Here is an 18,951-nt window from a genome sequence, read left to right as displayed (position 1 = left end):
ACAAGTGCTCTATGGGATTGATATTGGGGGGAGTTCTGAGGCCAATCGATATGCTGGAAGTCAGAATTGTGTTCCTCAAACCCATTCCTGACACATGGTCATGCCAGATATTGTTCTGGGTTGGCCCTTGTTGTATTGGGTAGTCAACTCTTCAACAGTGCTGTGCCTGTTCACCTGTATGAGTTGTTGGACCCAACGCTCACCTCTAACTTTAACCTTTCGCTGACCTTTGCAGTTTTGCCGTCGAGTTGTCGTTTGATCATTTTGACACCAGCTCTCGAACATCCCACCAGTTCAGCCATTTGGGAAATCGAAGCACCAGCTCGTCGAGCACCCACAATCTGTCCTTTATCAAAGTCCAATAAATCCTTCTTTTTACCACCTTCTGAACCACTGACACCTTATCTATGCTATGTAGGTTCGACTAACTCCGCACTCTTGTACCTCACGTGGTCAGTGGGTCGCATTCAATTTTCATAGGGGTGGTCATAATTCAGTGATCACTCAGTGTACAGTCAAGGTCTTGATAGTGGCCCTCTTTTTAACATCCTGGTACATAATGATTAATTTGTGGTCTTTAATGGTTAATTTACAGCTGAACTTTGTATTTTTGTGATTGGTCACTCGTATAGTGAATGTTTTGTAAGATTCTTCTGGTTATCTGTGCAGGGAATCAGAAATGTATACCAGTTAATTTATTATTATTATTATAATAATGGCCTGTTGCAGATCATGGCCGATTTCCTATAAACCTAATGCTGTTTTACATTTGTTATAATCACCTTGAAAGACTAGCGAATTCACTGTAATGACTCGAAAAATTCCACTACTCTATCTTGTTTTTACTTTTTTGTCACAATATTCTTTTTTCAAAATAGAAAAAATATCGAAGCTAATGACTGAGGCTGTATAAGCTTGAAATATATTCTCTGTAATACCATCTGCTGGATAGTTGGTTGGATTTCAATTTTATTGGTAAAAAGCAACTAAGGCTGTGGTGTGCCACAACTATGCCATAAAAATACAAATGAATAAAAGATATATTGTAACCTTACAACTCTAAAACGGTAAAACACAATGGCTAAAAATAAATGCTCAATACTGTATATATATATATCGGTAAATATTAATAGTTTGTGAAAATTTAAAAACATCTGACATGTGGTCATTGTCTGATGAAATCTGACTGAGTCTACAAGGCTCAGTCAGATGGTTTTTTTTTTTTTTTTTTGGCAGTTGTTGGCGCATCGGCTTCTGTGGCCATAATGCACCTCCCAAAGTTTTTGCAGTATTTTGATCCAAGCCTCAGGCGGGATTCAAACCCGCGACCTTTGGGTTGCCAGGCAGGCTCTTTACCCACCCGGCTAGCCCGGTCGGCGTCAGATGGGTAAAAGCTGTAAAATACGTATCATTAAAACCTGAGCATTCTATTAAAATATGTTTCACAGATAAAACTGTCATACGAGGGTCATTAGCCCTCAGCAAATAGGAATGTATCAGATGACTGTGTCCTATGCGGGTCCGGGAAAGAACAACTCCCTCTTTTTGATTCCTGCGCAGACTGCCACAGTTCAATTACAGGTTTTATACCATGTAATTTGTTTGTAGTCTGTCTATCTCATGAATCCTGCCACTGGGAGTGAATTTTTTTACGTAATATTTGACTGTAGTCTTTATAGGGGACTGACAGTCGTAGATTAGTAGTGGAGTTGCTGATTTGGCTGCCGTGTCAGCTAATTCATTTCCCCTTATCCCAGTGTGACTAGGAATACAGCAGAAGCGAACATCAAACTGGTGTTCATAAAGAGAATGTATCTTCTGCTGACCCCAACAGCAGAAGATACATTCTGAGAACTGGATGCATTGACTAGTTTTAATGTAATCCAAGACTAACTCTACAGTGTATATGCTAGACTCAGGAAGAATCTGCTGAGATATGATAGCGTCTGGAAAGACGGCTGCAGATCCCACACATGATTCCGACTTTGAGCTGTCTGTGTAAACTGGCAGGAAGTCACAGTGTGCTGAATAGAGTTGCAGGTACAGATGATGGAATATGAGCATGCCGGGGTGGAAGAGTTTGCTTTGGTGTTTGTGCAACCTTGTCTACCATGATGTTAAACTCTCTGAGTAGCTCTTGGACACGGATACCAAAAGGTCAGTTGGCAGTCTGACGGTCATTGTACAAATTTTCCCAACATGGCTCAAAAACAGATGTCCACGTAGGATGGTCTGGCAGAGATTTCAGTTCTTAAGCATACTTTAAAGACAACTGGTTATGTCGAAGCAAGAGTGGCAGTTCATTTGCTTCAACGTATAGGCTCTGGACAAGAGATGTTCAAAATGCTCCAGTAATGATACAGATAGCATGATGGTGGACAGGGTCCAGCCATAGAAGGACACATACTTGGAAATTTTCCACACGAACTTGGAAAGACCGATTGGCTAAAAAGTTTTTAATAAAAACAGGGAGATGCCCTCTCCCATCTGCTAGAAGAAAAGCCCATTGCCGCGGGTCTAACTTGACAATAGTCATCATCCTTTTAACAAGGAGTGTAACAGCACTGATGTAACCGTAATAAGATGGAAGTCTGTATGGTTTCTGGAGTCTGCTTTCTTCGGGATGAAGATGGTGTAGGTACTGTAAATGGACTCCTGAAGATGATCTGTCCTCAAAAGTATATGCATCAGATCTATGAAGAACATTTAGTCCTCTCATGGACTTAGTACAGAGTTGACGGATATGTTTCAAGAAAGTCAACTTCTTATCAAATACGAGTCCCAAGAATTTTGTGTCCAACACTACTGGAATAGCATTTTGTCATCCTCTCCTGTGAAGTACTCATGCGGGAATACTTCACAGGACAGCCGGCATCACTCCATCTGGACCAAGACTTGTTGAAAGCGCTGGAAAGGCATTTTATAACTCTGCCACTATAATTGGTCTTTAGAGAGCAGCTTGAAAATCTTCATTCTCAGTATAGCTCAATTAGTGTTTAATGGAATCTTCTCTATCCTCAGCACAAAAGACTCCTCACCAAAAGGAAAAAAATTCATCCGACCCTACAGCATCTTCGGATGTCCTTACATTGTCTAAGATGTTACAGGTGCATCCCTTTTGATTTTAATAGTACATCTGTTGGATCTGTGCATGCGACTTTTTTTCTCATTCTTCTTCTATTCGATGATGATCTTGCAGCTGTTGCTTCATCTCTAGGCCTTTGAGGCCTTGGACAATAGATGGTTACATCCAAACCTACAATGTTGACCCTTATATAGTTGCCAAGGTCATCCATGTCCAGATGATGATCAAGAGCCTCAGAAAGCAAACCCTTCAGCAACTGATGACTGTATGTTGCCTCCAGAACTTCTGTGTTGGATTGTAGCATTGCATCATACAATGATTCTTTTTGGATCCACACTGGAACACTCTCCCAGTACTGGAGACAGATGTAGACTCGCCTTCCTGGGAAGAGCCATCACAGATGCAGCCTTGCAGACTTGGAAAGAAGGTGCTGGAGTACTCACAACGTTGGTGGTTCGACCCCAGATAATGGGGGCTCTTCTCTTGATCTCTGAATCCCCTCTAACAGAGCAGAGTAGGAGGGATGCATCTGTCTACCTTTAATCCCACAACAATACGATGAGGAAAGAAACTGAAGCAGCTGATTAATATTCTTCATAGAAGAAACTCGTAGGTCCAACTCAGCATGGGCTAACATCATCACTTCTTCATCACTCCATCTAACTTTGATCCGAGAGGTATACTCTTGTCTATCAGCTTCATTAGGATGGGCCCGACGCATATGGACACCACAGCCAGAGGCTGTGTTTGGTTGAGAAGGAACGAGAGCAATATGGACAGGCCAAGGCACTGCCGGAGGCAGAAAACTTGGGAGACTCATCAGCTCTAGCAGAAGAAATAACGGTGTCAGTTGGTGTTCTTGGACGACTTGGAGCAAGTGACTACAAGGTCTCCTCGATTCTATTTGACTTCATTCCAGCAATCCAAGAACCCTAGTGGGGTTGGGAGCCCTGTTAGGGAGCATAAGCATGCATCGCTTTCGCCAGACGTACCTGCCCAGCCCACATTAAGAGGAGGATGTCCCATACGTGTGGCTGATGTCAGTTGCCACTTCATATGCTATTGCCAATGCTATATCTGTATGCAGTGGGAGTATGATGTTACATGTGCCACCTGAAGATGGAACAGACTTCCATCTGTTGTTGAGGAAGTTGATAGCTTAAATAAATTTAAGGCAAATATATTTATTTAAATAAATTCTAGACAAACATTTGGAGTGACCGGATGGGCGAAATGGGAAGGTTACTTTTCTTTCTTTTTTTTTTGCCAATGCTGTATAAGCTTGCTTTCTTTGATGTATTAGTTGATATGCCTCAACTAATACATCAAAATATATACTGTAGAATGAAGTTGTTTGATATTCATAAATAGTATGGAATACTTTCCACATTTACCAAAATAATCATCGCAAGATGGTGAGTATACAGGCCATGGAGGATCTGGATCAGAAATTTCTTGGAATCTAGCTCAGCAGTCCCAAACCTTTTTTGACTCGTGAACCCCTTTCAACATAATATTTTTATTGCGAACCATTAAAGCCTATATTCTATGAAATTGTATAATAGTTCTGAATTTTTATTATAAAATATTTCCAGTACTATGTTTTTATAAGCGATAATATTGCATAATAATATCAAGTTATTATTAAGTACCTACACATAACAATGGTCTTTGAGAACGAAAAAAAAATTTAATATGGAATATATATTTATTTACCACGATATGCTGTAAGATAGTAAACTAATTATACGGAATTGTGGGAGATGTAGTTTCTTTCATTGGCAGTTCTTATCTTTATATTGAATTATATTTTCCTTTTCTACATCTTTGTTTATTTATCGTTGTATATTGTTAGTTATAATTTTTTATAACCCTTTTACCACAGCTGAACAGTGCAATACATATTGACATGTTCACACTCAATCATCCCCCACTAACACCCTGTCGCGCATGCTCACTATTTAAGGGCGCGTGACTCAAACCACAACTAAATGTAAATTTTGAACTAAATAATTTTGTAGAATATTAAATTATTTTGTAGTTTACAAAAATATACCTATGTAAACCTTAGCCAAAAGGCCAAGAAGCGATGTCTAAATCTAAGCAAAAACCAAACTATTACATTAGGGTCACCTGGAAAGTTAATTCGTATGCCTAATATAGTGTCTGTAAATTGTGTGTTCTCTCTCTGGTTGATTTGCCTGTTTTGCTGGATGAAAACCCCCAGTGTTTGGGGTAAAATCCTTGCTATCTATGCCTAAGACCAACTAAGTTAGCCACGGAGTGAAAAAAGCCCATAAAAGATCCTTGCATCATCACCGGGATTCAAACGTGGGCCTTTTCCACTCATTATGGGGAGGACAGTGACAATACCACTGTGCTACTGGTATTGTAGAACAGTGGCATCTGCTTAGACTGTAAATCTAAGCAGATGACATTACAGAATTTTTAGTGTGAACCCTTGGAACACTTCTGCGAACCCCCAGTGGTTCGCTAACTACCGCTGATAAATATTCCAGTGTTCTATTAGCTCTTGCAGGTTAATTTTCTCTAGGCTTTTCGCTGCATAAGTTCTCCTAAGATGGAGAGGTCATTCATTTGCTTCCATGTATAATCTTTAAACAGATGTCTGGAACACTCAAAGAGTTATCTGTAAGGCATAATAATGGATTGGGTTAAGACACTCAAGGGCAATCTTTCTAGCAGAATTATATACAGGTCCAGTCAAGTTCTAATAAGTATATGGTACAAGTGAAGTAATAGTCAGCACCCCATGTCATATCTGATATTACTTTAAGGCTATTCATCTTTTTCTAGCAGTTAGTTCTGATCTTCATTATGTGTTTCAGAAAGTTCAGCTTACTGGCTAAAGTTAGACCTAAGAAGCAAACATTGTCAGACAGGATGATAAGATAAGTTCTCAGTCATAATTCAGATTCAGGATGTAACTTGCATTTTTTTATAAAAATTTACCACAGTAGTTTTCTGTTCAGAGAAGCAATTGCCATTCTGTGACATCCACTGCTTTATTTTATTGATTGCAAGTTGGATTTTTCATTCAATGCAGTTCATGCTTTGGGAGTGGCATGAGATAGTAAGGTCATCAGCATATAGCTATGTTTCAACAGTACTAGAAATATCTTTTGTCATTTGGTTTATTCTGATGTTGAAAAGTGTAGCACTGAGAACAGAGCCCTATGGGACTCCTTCCTTTTGGTTGAAAGATTGTGAGAGAGCATTTTGATAACGAACTTGAAAGGTACAGGGATGTAGAAAGCTCTGTATTAGAAGTAGCAAATGCCTTTAGGCCAAGTATGTGTAAATCTCGAAGAACACCAAAATGCCAAGTATGGCATATGCCTTTTGGATATCCAGACATACCATTACCATGCAAACACCCGGAATGGCTTCATTTTTAATGAAAACATTCTGGGTGTTTGCCTCAACTTTAACCATAGCATCCAGGGAGGACCTGTTTTTTCAAAAGACATATTGGTTTTCACTCATTAGTGGTTGTGATTCCAGATATCAGTTAAGTCGGTTATGGATAATTTTTTTCCAATGTCTTTCCAAGGCAGGCAACTAAGTAGATGTATATGGTCTTTTCCTGGTTTAGGAAAAGCCAGAAAAATGTAGTGGTGCCTAGCACTTGGGTAGTAAGAAAAAAAAAAAAAAAACAGCAAGGAATGAAGGGTTGAAGGGTGTTTTCAATTAACTTTTGTAGCATGAGATAATATATGCCATCAGGACCAGATGCATTGTTAACTGAGCTATTTAAGGAATTTTTTTAGCTCTGATATAGTCAATGGTTGATTATATGGTAGTGAATGATTTGTGCTAAAGTTAATTTTGTATTTCTCAATCATTGGTTTTAGTATTTTCAAAGGCCTCTTCATATGGTAAACACACAACCCATGTGTTGTGTGTTTACAATGGCAACAGAATATATTTATATTCTGTTGCCATTCTGTTGCCTATGATGTTGCATCATCAGTGTGCTGAGATTCTATGACTAATATTAAATACAATGTGAATGGTAAATTTATTCCAGTCTGTTTTGGAAAAATTTCCATTTTGTTTGGCTTTCTGTTTGTTAGTTGTTGCTTGAATTCTACAGACTATTGGGTAGTGGTCACTGCTGTAGAGGTCATCACTGACCAATCAATGGTTGGAAATAATACTGGTGAACAGATGGAAAGATCAACGGCAGTGGTTAATCCCACAGGAAAGTGGACATATTAGCATTAGTAGCATATGTATTTTATATTATTTTTTATTATTTATGTATTAGTAGCATTAGCATATGTATGAAGACCAGTATTAAGTACAGTAAGGTTGTGCTTATCAAATATTTCTTCAAATATTTCTTATAAAACTATTTCTTCAAATAGTTTCCCTCATTTGTCCATTTCATGTGATCCCCAAAGTTTGTTTGAGTGCATTAAAATCATTTAGTAAACAGAATGGAGTTGGTACCTGTATAACGAGTTACCTAAGTCTTTTTCAGTGTGTGTATATATATGTGTGTGTATGATTTGGTGAGAGGTATGCAGAGATAACAGTGAATGAGATGTGTGAGCAATATGGACTGCAACAGCTTTTAAGTGAGTATATAGTGGTATGTGTTCTTTAATGGAAGTCTAAATTCTACCAAAATGGCAACGCCTCCATGAGCTGTAATTGTGCAATCTCTGTCTCTTCCCTAGAGATTATAATTTTTAACACTTCAAAAGTCAAGTTGATTTCCTGCAAACATATGCCTACTGGATTATAACAATTGATAAGTTCGTATATTTCATCAGTATTTCTATATAGTACTCTACAATTCCATTGCAGCACGTTCTCCATTTTTTTTTAATTTTGGAGGTGGAAGATAGATCTCCAACACCAAAACTAAATAATGTTCTTCATTATTTAGTTTTGGAGGTGGAAGGTAAATCTGCTTGCTTATATCAATCACTTTTGAATCTATCATTTTTTAGATAAGAAAGATCATCTTCGGTATATATTTATAGCAATTCTTCATTGACTGTATTATCGCAATCCATCATCTGTGTTGGGGAAAGAGTTTTTTACTTTGACAAAATTCACTTCTTTCTGTTTTTGTTTCACTGCATTTTGAGTAATTGGAGGAGCATAATTGGATATAGTGTTAGAATTAGCATAGGCTAATTCTAATGCTATATCTAATTATGGAATTGGCAGTACTATGTAACCCATTTCCTAGTGATCACTTTCCTTTCACCTCTTCGATTCAAACACAGGTAACCCCAAACTTGATCACTGTACCGAGCCACATTTTCACAGTGCAAATTGACAATACTTCTCTGCTCATGTTCATTTTGACAAGAACTATGTCCAATATGAACCTATCGCTAATGTAACATCAGCGATAGTATATGACAATATGAATAATCCAGTTAGTATATGACTAACGTCTGCTACAGTTAGTCGTATACTAAATCTGCCAATAGAGATTTTGCCCATTCAATAAGTGATATACTTGGAGGAACAGTTGTCTGTGTTCCTATTTTCATGCTTTTCGGAACCTGCTGCACAGGTATGTTTTGGAGTGTCAAGAACAAGTTGTTTTCTTGCTTCCTGGTGTAACTTGATGTTCTATATTGTACTTTTGGATTTTTTTGCCTAATTTCCACATCTCACAGGCTTTGTAGTATGCTGGATGAGAGCCTTTGCAGTTTGCACAGCAAGGAAATTCTGCATTACGATTCTCTTGTGTATGGTCCTTGGACCAACAGTTGCAGCAAATTGAGTCTCCCTGGCATGTTGTTTGTTCATGGCCAAATTTTTGGCACATATGGACAGATATGACACAAAAGGTAACCTGCTTTTACTCTTGTTGATAAGATCGGGATATTGAAGGTAAATATAATGTTGTGAGTAAATACAAGTTCACCATCTCTTTTTTAGTCATTCTTTTTACATGTATGACTTTTTTTGTTCTTGTGCTATTTTTTCTGATAAGTTTAGTAAATCCCAGTCTGCTATGATTCCCATTCAGGTAACATGAAGGGTTACCTGAATGGGAATTCCATTAAAAGTTTAAGCAGAGTTTCGGCATGCTTTTGGCCCCTGAGTGCCAAGCGATCTTTCTAGTGCGATTTTCTAGCATTTTTCCTAGGGCAGAGTACTAGTGCTTTAATAAACTCTTCACCGCTCGCAACGTCACTGCTTCCCACACTCAGCAACATACTGCTCTCCTCTTGTGCTGATCTCTTGGTCACTGGTTGGCACCGCTCCTGCCTCTATGTGGTGGGGGCCAGTAACCTGGGAGAAGAAATTCCCTCTTCCAGGGCTAAAAGAAGCAATGATGGATTGCGACACATTCCATCACTAGAGCCCACAGGATCCAGACTTGATAACAATGTTTCAGAGCATGGCTCAAATCGTTCGAAGAGACTACGGGCAGAAAAATCAATGACAGACGTGCCAGCATTTCTCATAATGCATTCACTATCCACACCTGTCAGCAAGCTATCGCCATTTCTAATACAGAAATATTTAGAATCGGTTATTGGATCTCCTAAAATGGTCAAACATCTCCAATCTGGAGACCTAATTGAATTGTTGTTGTTATTATTATTGTTTTTTTATTTTTTTATTTTTTTTTATTTTTAGTGCAAGGGCTACATAGGCCATATTGCACTTCTCAATAGTATGAATGATACACATGCATTGTAATTACTATCAAATCAGTCAAAAACAATTGTAATTTTATCTGCTTAATAAAGTGGAAAAACTCCAGCAGATTAGCATCATTACTTATGATATAGTTGAGCATCAGGGGTTCTTTAAGCTTAGGTAGAAAGCTGAATGAGACTTTTCAGGCAGTGGTGTACGCACATTCAACAAGAAGGTCATATTCTGTGAACTGCATGAAACAGTCAGATCATCTGCATAGAGGTATGAATTCACACTGTTGGGAATATTTTTAGTCATGTGATTTATTCTTATTGCGAATAAGGTGGCACTGAGAACAAGAGCCCTGTGGAACTCCTTCTTGTATATATATATGTTTGGTAGAGGACTCGTCAGTTTGTTATTTGGTTTTTAGGAGCATCAGCAACTAAGGACATATTGCTCCGGGATATGCGGTGGTCATTCCCTGACCTTTCCGCATCCTCCGTATTTGGTGGTGATGGGCTCGAACCCCGGTCTAATCAAGAAGCGTGTGCTACGCACTGCTGCTCCTTCCCACCTGGCTACGGAGGCGCCCAACTCGTCAGTATCGAACTTGAAAAGGATTGATGCTTTATGAAATATGGTAAGTGGCCTCTCAGATCAAGGGAATGGAGACCTCTCAGGATACCAAAATGCCACATGGTGTCAAAATCTTTCTGTATATTAAGGCGTACCATGACCAGATGCTCATTTCTGATTAAAGAATTCCTGATGTTTGTTTCCACTTTGACCACGAGATCCAGGGCTGATCTATTCTTTCTGAAGACAAATTGATTATCAGAAATTAGATTTTTAGAGTCAAGAAACCAAGTGAGTCAACGGTGAATTATTTTTGCTAGCGTTTTACTTAAGTAGCTAGTGAGAGAAATGGGCCTATAGTTTTCAGGAATAGAGTGATCTTTGGGAATTGGCAGTATATAGGAATGGTGCCAGGAACTGGCGAAAGAATGTTCAAGGAAGATGCGATTGAAAAAGCTCAGCAATGAGGAGACTGATTTATTATCTAGGTGTTGGAGCATTATGTAATAAATTCCATCGGGGCCTGCAGCACTGTTTTTTGAGGAAGATATGGCTTCTTGAAGTTCAAGCAATATATGTGTGGTGATTGTACATTAAAGAAGATGTAGATGTGAAGTTCTGCTGTTACTCTGAATCATACGCTGACGAGGCAGACAACTGTGAGAATACAGTCCCTAAGGCATTCACAATCTCTGTAGGAGCAGAAAGCTCCTGCCCGTTCCAGTTCAGAAGTGAGGAGGATAATGTAGGAAATTTGTCATTTAGCTGTTTTATTTTTCTCCATATTTGTATCAATATTTTTATTAATAGAGCTTGCAAATTGAATCCAAGAATATTTTTTAGTTTTTTTCTAATTTAACCGGCATTGGCTCTAAGTCTCTTGTAGTTTATGACATTGACGGTGGTCAGATGTTTATGAAACAAATTCCATGCTCAGTTGTTTTCTTTTTTTGCACCTTTACACTCTTTGTTCCACCAATAATTAATGATTCTATGGATTGTTGACTGTGATTGTGGAATTACAGAAGTTGCAGCTGCCAGTATTTGTTTTGTAATGTGATCAGTAACTGTGTCAATAGGACAGGTTTCAGTAATCTGCTCATCAAAAGACACACATGAAGTGTATTTTGCCCAATCTGCTTTAGAAAATTTCCATTTTGTATGGTTTTCTGATATTATGGAATGTGATCACTATTGAGTGGATCTTCAAGGGCTATCCACTCAATACTAGGAAAGAGAGATGGAGAGCAGATAGAGAGGTCTATTGCGGAGGTTGTTCCTGTAGAAAGATGGATATAGGTTGGTGTGCCAGTATTCAGTATAGTTAGGTTCCATCTGTCAATGAGCATATCAATGAGTTGTCCTCGTCCATCTGCATTTGGAGACCCCCTACAATGAATGGTGTCCATTGAAGTCGCCCAATAAACAGATAGGGGTTGGCAACTACAGAATAAGATCTTCAAGTTCATGAATGGTATTGGGTTGACTGGGTGGTAGGTAGATAGAGACAAGTGTCACAGTAATACTAATCACTATACGTGTTACAACAGCTTCAATGGAGGTTTGTAAGGGAATATGTCTGCAGGGCACTTGTGAATCTAGGAGTATGGCCACCCCTCTGTGAGCACTACTTGTGTCAGATGTCTTTTCTAAAATGAGTATAATTTTTAACTGAGAGAGATACATGCAGTGTTAAATTTGTCTCTTGTAGACAGATGCCTACAGGATGATAATGACCAATTAGCTGATTATCATCAATGGTACTGCAAATTCCTCTACAGTTCCATTGTATGATATGATGCATTATTTGGTTTTGTTACATGAGGATGATTCTGATTCTTTTTTTTATTCCCAGGCTGTTTATGGTGATTGAACTTCACTTTCTCTCTTCTTGGAAACATTGGGTGTCCAGTGTCCATGTCATCTTCTGCGTGAAGGTCTAAGACAGGTTCATTTGGGTCTGAGTTATTGTCGGTATCCATGTTTACTAATGTGGTATTGTTTATCTTCCTATTTGGAAGCCGAGTCAGTTTTCAATTTTGTATTATCTGATGGTCTGTGTGATGTAGTTGGTGGAACTGTGACTGAGGTGTTGTTGACTCCGTCTACTACCTTTTGCTCCTTAGGAATTGGTTTCATTAATGATGTCAGTATAGATCAGGCCCAACCTGCAATCAATATGGTTGGGGGTACTGAGACTTCAGTTTGTATTGCCGTTGATTAGTATTTTTGCAACACTGCTGCATATGTGTTCTTGGGTGCACTGAGCATAATTTGCTTTTTTGCCTCTTGGTAAGTAACTTTTTGCTCTACCCTATACTTCTGGATTTTTTTCCGTTTTCCAGAGATCACATGATTTGGAGTAGGCTGGATGTGCGTTTTTTTCCAATTCGGACAGTGTGATGTTTTAGCATCGCAATGTGATTGTGAATGATCTTTTGACCCACAGTTTGGACAGACTGGATCTCCTCGACAAGCCATTTGTAAGTGGCCAAATTTTTGGCACTTGTAGCATCTTATAGGATTCGGAATATGAGGTCATACTGGGATCCGGAAAAGTGGCCCCTCACATTTCGCCTCCCACATTTTGCCCTCAGCACATTTCACCTCCTGTAGATATTGAGTAGGCTACAGAAATGTAAAGGATACACCTAATTTTTTAATAATTCTAATTTATTTTGTTTTATTATTGTTTAAAACTCGAAGTTGTATGCAATGCCTCTAAGGTAATCAATCACATTACGATTTTGAAAATCTTGGACTATTCTTTTAATTCTAGGAGAAATTGCAGCATACTTCTTGTTTCTTTGATTGCCTGAATTACCAGCAATTAGTTGTGTAATTTCGAAATTGTGTAGCCCTTGTCGTTTCTTTAAAGAAAATCAATGATGGTAAATATTTGGGAATAAAGTAGTACAAGTTTCCTGAAATCCCCTGTGCCACCCCTCCACGCCATTGTTGGTACGTTGCTGATCATTTAGTGTTCGTGTGTAAACATTCCACAATTCGATGGCAAAAATGGGTAATTGCCGGCCTCTCCGCTGTCTTCTTCCAATATATGTATCTTGAAAGTAGTTTGCAATCACCACAGCTTCAATGGGGAAGTCATCAGCTTCAACTAAATCTTCAAATGCTTGAATAACGTTAGCAGGAGGAATAAATGCCAATGCCAGAATCATTCGGATCCAACGAGCAAATTCATGGTCCTGTTCGTATTGGGCTTTTAAACCTTCATTCTGTACCTTTTGCCAAATGCTTTCGGAAAGATGAAAAAAAACAACCGGTATTTACAATACCAGGAAATTCTTGTTGGAAGGCTTGCATGGCACTTTGTTCGAAATCTGTAATAAGTCACTGGGGTTGGAGACCCGGTTGTAGATTTTTAACTTCTTGAAGCAACTTGACGTATGTGGCACGAGTTTTGTTTGGCAGAAGCGCATAGACCATTGGAATAACTGCATTGAATTGTATAAAGCTGCTGGAAATGCGTGGGTACTGTGCTAAAAGTTCCACCAGAAAACCACTCCTGGTTACGTGCCAATAACTGAAGATTGTTACTGGTGGAAAAAATAAGCATGCGACCCGGGAGCAGTTCGTCCTGAGAATCATAAATCATACATCAAAAACTTTTGTACATTGTCACTGATGTTAATTCCTTGATAATTTTGTGGAATTACCAGGTCCTGGAGATTGCTCAGTAAAGCCGGAGTACCATTGTTGCATCGAACATGACGAATGGTTCGTTTAAGTGAATCCTTTTTAGGAAGTGCTGTGACATTTGCATGATGGGAAAAGGGGAACAGGGCTTAAAGGGGAACAGGTATCCTGTGTGTTATCAGACACTCAGCTTAAAACACTGATGGATCCAATATCTCTCTATTACAGAAGATTTAGGAGAAGTTCGGTTGGCCTGCCTCCCTAAAATTCACTCATGCACACCTTCTCGATGGTAAGCCCTGTTACGTAACATAGGTGGCAACGAACGTGTAGAGTGGTTCTCTTCAAGATGCCTGGTCAGCGTGAAGAGGAAAAGACCAAACCCTCCAGAGCATATGAGAGCACAACAATAAAAATGGCCCTCAGTCCCCAGCAGCTTTCACTCTCCCTCTTACGGCAGCGAGAGGATCAGAGTGGAAGCAGAGGGTGCTAAGAATCTCTGGGTACGACCAGGCTGCCATGCATGGAAACTGAACTTGGCCTGTTATAACGTACGATCACTCATCGGTGAAGACAGGACATTAGAGCTGGAAAAGGAATTAGAAAATGTGAATTGGAATATCATCGGTTTGGCTGAAACAAGAAGAAGAAATGAATCACTTATAAGTTTATCAAGTGGAAATCTGCTGTACACCAATGGAAACAGTGAAAGGAGTGAGGGTGGAGTTGGGTTTCTGGTCCATAAAGATTTTAAAAACAACATTTTGGAATTCAAAAGTACATCACCAAGGGTGTCAAGACTAATACTCAAGATTTCTAAGAGGTACAAGCTAAAGATTATAATGATTTATGCACCAACATCAAGCCATGATGATGAAGAGGTTGAAGAAATGTACACCGAAATTGAGAGTCTTCTAGATGAGCAGAAAACCCACTACACTATTATTATGGGGGACTTCAATGCTAAGGTTGGAAAAAGGCAAAACAGCACAGAAAGAGGAACTATAGGAAATTTTGGAATTGGTGAAAGAAATAAATGGGGTGAAAGACTTGTGGAATTTGCAGAATCTCAAGGACTGTCAGTAATGAACACTTTTTCAAGAAAAGGTGAACAGAAAGTGGACATGGAAGAGTCCAAATGGATTAACAACTAATGAAATCGACTTCATCCTCACTAACAGAAGATATATTGTGAATGATGTTACCGTCCTGAATAAGGTAAATGTTGGAAGTGATCACAGAATGGTAAGATGTACACTTGATATAGATGTAGGAAAGGAAAAAACTGACTCGAGTAAATAATACAAAGGCCTTTGAGATAACAGAGGAGGAGTAAAAGCAGTATGTACTGGAACTCAAGAACGAGTTTGAGCTTCTGCAGACTGCTCAGGACCAAGATATCGACGAGGAATATTACAACTTTCTGAAAGTGATAAAGCCCAAGAAACCTATAGGGAAACAGAAATCCAAAGAAAAAAAAAATTAGTCAAGAAACACTTGTCATGATGAACCGAAGATGACAAATGAAGAGGAAGAAAAACACTGACAGGGAGAAAATTGAGTATACTGAGTTATGCAAAGCCATTAGAAAGAGACTCAGAGAGGATATAAGAAAATTTAACACAAGAAAAGTAAAACAAGCATTAAGGGAAAACAAAAGATTTAAATCAGCAGCCATGAGCAGTAATTCAGAAAGACAAATGATACTGAAACTGAAGAATAGCAATGGTGTACTTATAAACAGCAGAGAAGGCATAATTCAAATAGCAGAAGACTACTATAGAGAATTATACAAGGAGCGAGGGAATGATACCAGCAGTGGGGAAGATGGATTGCAAAGTAGCAACACACACACACGACATACCCGATATTCTTCCTGATGAGGTAGAACATGCATTGAAGAAAATGAAGAATCGGAAAGCCCCGGGGGAAGATGAAGTTACAGTAGAGTTGTTAAAATTGGGAGGAAGACACATAACACAAAAACTGGCAAGGCTCTTCACAAAGTGCATTAGAAAAGGTGTGACACCTAAGCAGTGGAATAATGCAATCATAGTTTTGCTGCATAAGAAAGGAGATAAATCAGAAATTGGAAATTATAGACAAATTATCTTGTTATCCCACATCTACAAGTTGTTCACAGGGGTCATTACTAACAGACTATAAAGAATACTTGATGAGAATCAACCGAAAGAGCAAGCTGGCTTAAGGACAGGATTCTCAACTATGGATCACCTTCACGTAATATCACAGCTAATGGAGAAAGCAAATGAATATAAAACACCATTATGCTTGGCATTTGTGGATTATGAAAAGGCATTTGACTCCATACAGCATACGGCAATGTTTCGGGCACTGGAAAGACAAGGCATAGATACCCCATATATTATGATTTTGAAGAAAATATATGAGAGTGCTACCTCCTTTATTAGACTAGACAAAGACAGTAGCAAATTTAAAATCGAGAAAGGAGTTCCACAAGGAGACACAATATCTCCGAAGCTGTTTACTGCTGCCCTTGAGGAAGCTTTCAGAAGATTAGACTGGTCGCAGAAAGGAGTCAATGTGAACGGAGAGTACCTAAACCATTTACGATTTGCAGATTACATTGTGATCATAAGCCACGATCCCAAAGAATTAGAGGAAAATCTTAATCAGTTATTCAGAGTTAGTAAGGATTTTGGAGTAAAGATGAATATGGCTAAAACAAAAGTAATGATGAACAAGTATGCCGGAAAGAGAAATAATGATTGAAGGAGCACTAATTGAAAAGGTGGAGTCATATGCTTATCTGGGACAAGTTATCAGCTGTAATAATGATAAATGGCTGGACGTCAAGAGAAGAATAAATTTTGGATGGATAGCATTCAGGAAATATAGTCACATACTGAAGAGCAATATCCCAGTTTGTCTGAAACGTAAAATAATGAATCAATGTATACTCCCCACCATGACTTATGGAAGTGAAACTTGGGCACTCACCAAAAGAATGGAAGAGAAGCTGAGAACTACACAGCGGAATCAGACTGTTAGATAAGAAGAGAAAAGACTGTTAGATAAGAAGAGAAACACATGGATTAGGCAGCAAACTCAAGTAAAGGACATTCTTATCAAAACTAAAGAACTAAAATGGTCTTGGGCAGGACACATAGCTCGAAGACATGATGACAGATGGACTAAGAAAATAACAGAATGGTACCCAAGAGGAGCTAGAAGAAAACCTGGAAGACAAAGGCGGTGATGGATAGATGAAATTCATGAGTTTTTGGGTAGTAAATGGATGGCCAGTGCTCAAAACAGAAAGAACTGGAAAGTTGCTGGAGAGGCCTTCATCCTGCAGTGGATTGAAAATGGCTGATGATGATGATTTGCATGAGCCTCTGCAATTACTGATGCAACAGTTTGCTGTGGCCGTTCGTTCGTGTTTGTTGTATGTTGCTGTATTTGACCAATCAATTGCAATACTTCTGACCTTGCAGCTTGAGCTGCATGGTTATGTTTAGTTACGCCTTTCACAACTGGGCCTTCCAAACCTTCTGTCCAAACACGCCCTTTGCAGGTGGAACGTTTTTCATAAACCCAGATTCAATGTTTTTCATCTACAGTTCTCTTTGAAAACACGTGAATGTCGTTGTCATCATCTACCAATTTTCTTTTGCCTCTTATTGACGAAACACTTTTTGCAATTGTACACACAGGATTAATCAATCAAGATGCAAAAATAATATGCAGATATTGCACTACCTGCGACACTCAGCTTGTTCACGCAATGCACCGCCGATAATGAGACGGCAAAAACAGGAAACGTGCGCTGTCCACTGCACCAGGAAATGTGAGGAGAGCCAAATGCAGGAACTTTTATTGTTTGAATTTAGACAAATGAAAACAAGATTCACTTGTTGTTGAAAAGACTCCTATATTTGATTAGTCACTGTTCCCTCCCCCCCATGTCCGTCACTAACCACGTGATTATCGCCCTCATGGTCGAGTATGTAAAGGTTTATCAGTTCCAGTTAATCCTTTCACAATGGAAAGAGAACCCTGAAGACATACAAAAGGGGAGAAATTAGTTTAAAGGCTACGTGACAATTTGTACACGAATGTAATTTTGAAAATTTGTTCGGAAAAGTTAGAGTTATCGGAAGTTCAGTTCGAGTAATCGAGAGAGTTTAACATTGAATCTCCACTAAAGGGACTGGGACTTCAATAAAAATTAGAGTTATTGAGAATTGATTGTATTTACATTTTTGTAACCTACTCATTATCTACTGGGGGCGAAATGTGCTGGGGGCAAAATGTGCTGTGGGCGAAATGTTCCCGGGGCGAGATGTGGGGGACGAAATGCGAGGGGCTACTTTTCCGTAAAGCGGTCATACTTGGCCATTGAGATAGCCGGCTTTGACACTAGGTGGTAAGATAGGTGTTCTGAATGTCAATAGATGTTAGGGGTGGGAATAAGATCTCCATCTTTCCTAATCATGATGCTTTTGGCTTGAATCACTTTGATGTTTCAGTTCCTGGACCAATTCGGCGTCTGTTATGTTCATCGGATCCCACATTGCAATTACTCCCTTGGAAGTATTTAATGTTGCATGTGGGGTAACTTGTACGGGCAGTCCACCAAATGTTGTTAGATTCATCAGTCTCAGAATGATTACGACTTACCATTTCGACCAATAGGTAACCAAATCTGAGTCTTCTCACCATTTTAGGAGAGCCCACTGCATTTTCAAAGCATTTTTGTATGAGAAATGGTGCTAAAGTACTCGTAGATTTGTCCAAGAGAGAATAAAGATAAGGAATTCCTGTTGTTCTGGGTCTTTACGCAGTCTTTTTGACTTTGTGGTGTAATAGTCAGTGTCATGATCAGCATTGCTGACAGTACTAGATTAGTGCCTCGGCTGCTCAAGTTCAGGATAATTGTCATATTCCATTGTTAGCTTCTTTTTGCCTCGGGGGTTAACTTTCCCTCCCAGGTTTCTGGCCCC

The 18,951-nt window shown here is 39.0% G+C and overlaps 1 protein-coding gene across 1 annotated transcript in view; it reads left to right on the top strand.

Annotated features, from left to right (window-relative positions):
• Positions 1 to 18,951, top strand: part of LOC150081687 (protein qui-1-like) — a 706,673-nt gene that overhangs the window by 647,260 nt on the left and 40,462 nt on the right. The window lies entirely within an intron of this gene.

This window comes from Mastigoproctus giganteus, chromosome 8 (genome assembly GCF_048544385.1).
Source record: "Mastigoproctus giganteus isolate SK-2022 chromosome 8, ASM4854438v1, whole genome shotgun sequence".
Classification (NCBI taxonomy): Eukaryota; Metazoa; Arthropoda; class Arachnida; order Uropygi; family Thelyphonidae; genus Mastigoproctus; species Mastigoproctus giganteus.
The sequence above is the reverse complement of the archived record's forward strand: the minus strand, read 5'-3'. Positions and strand labels throughout refer to the sequence as shown.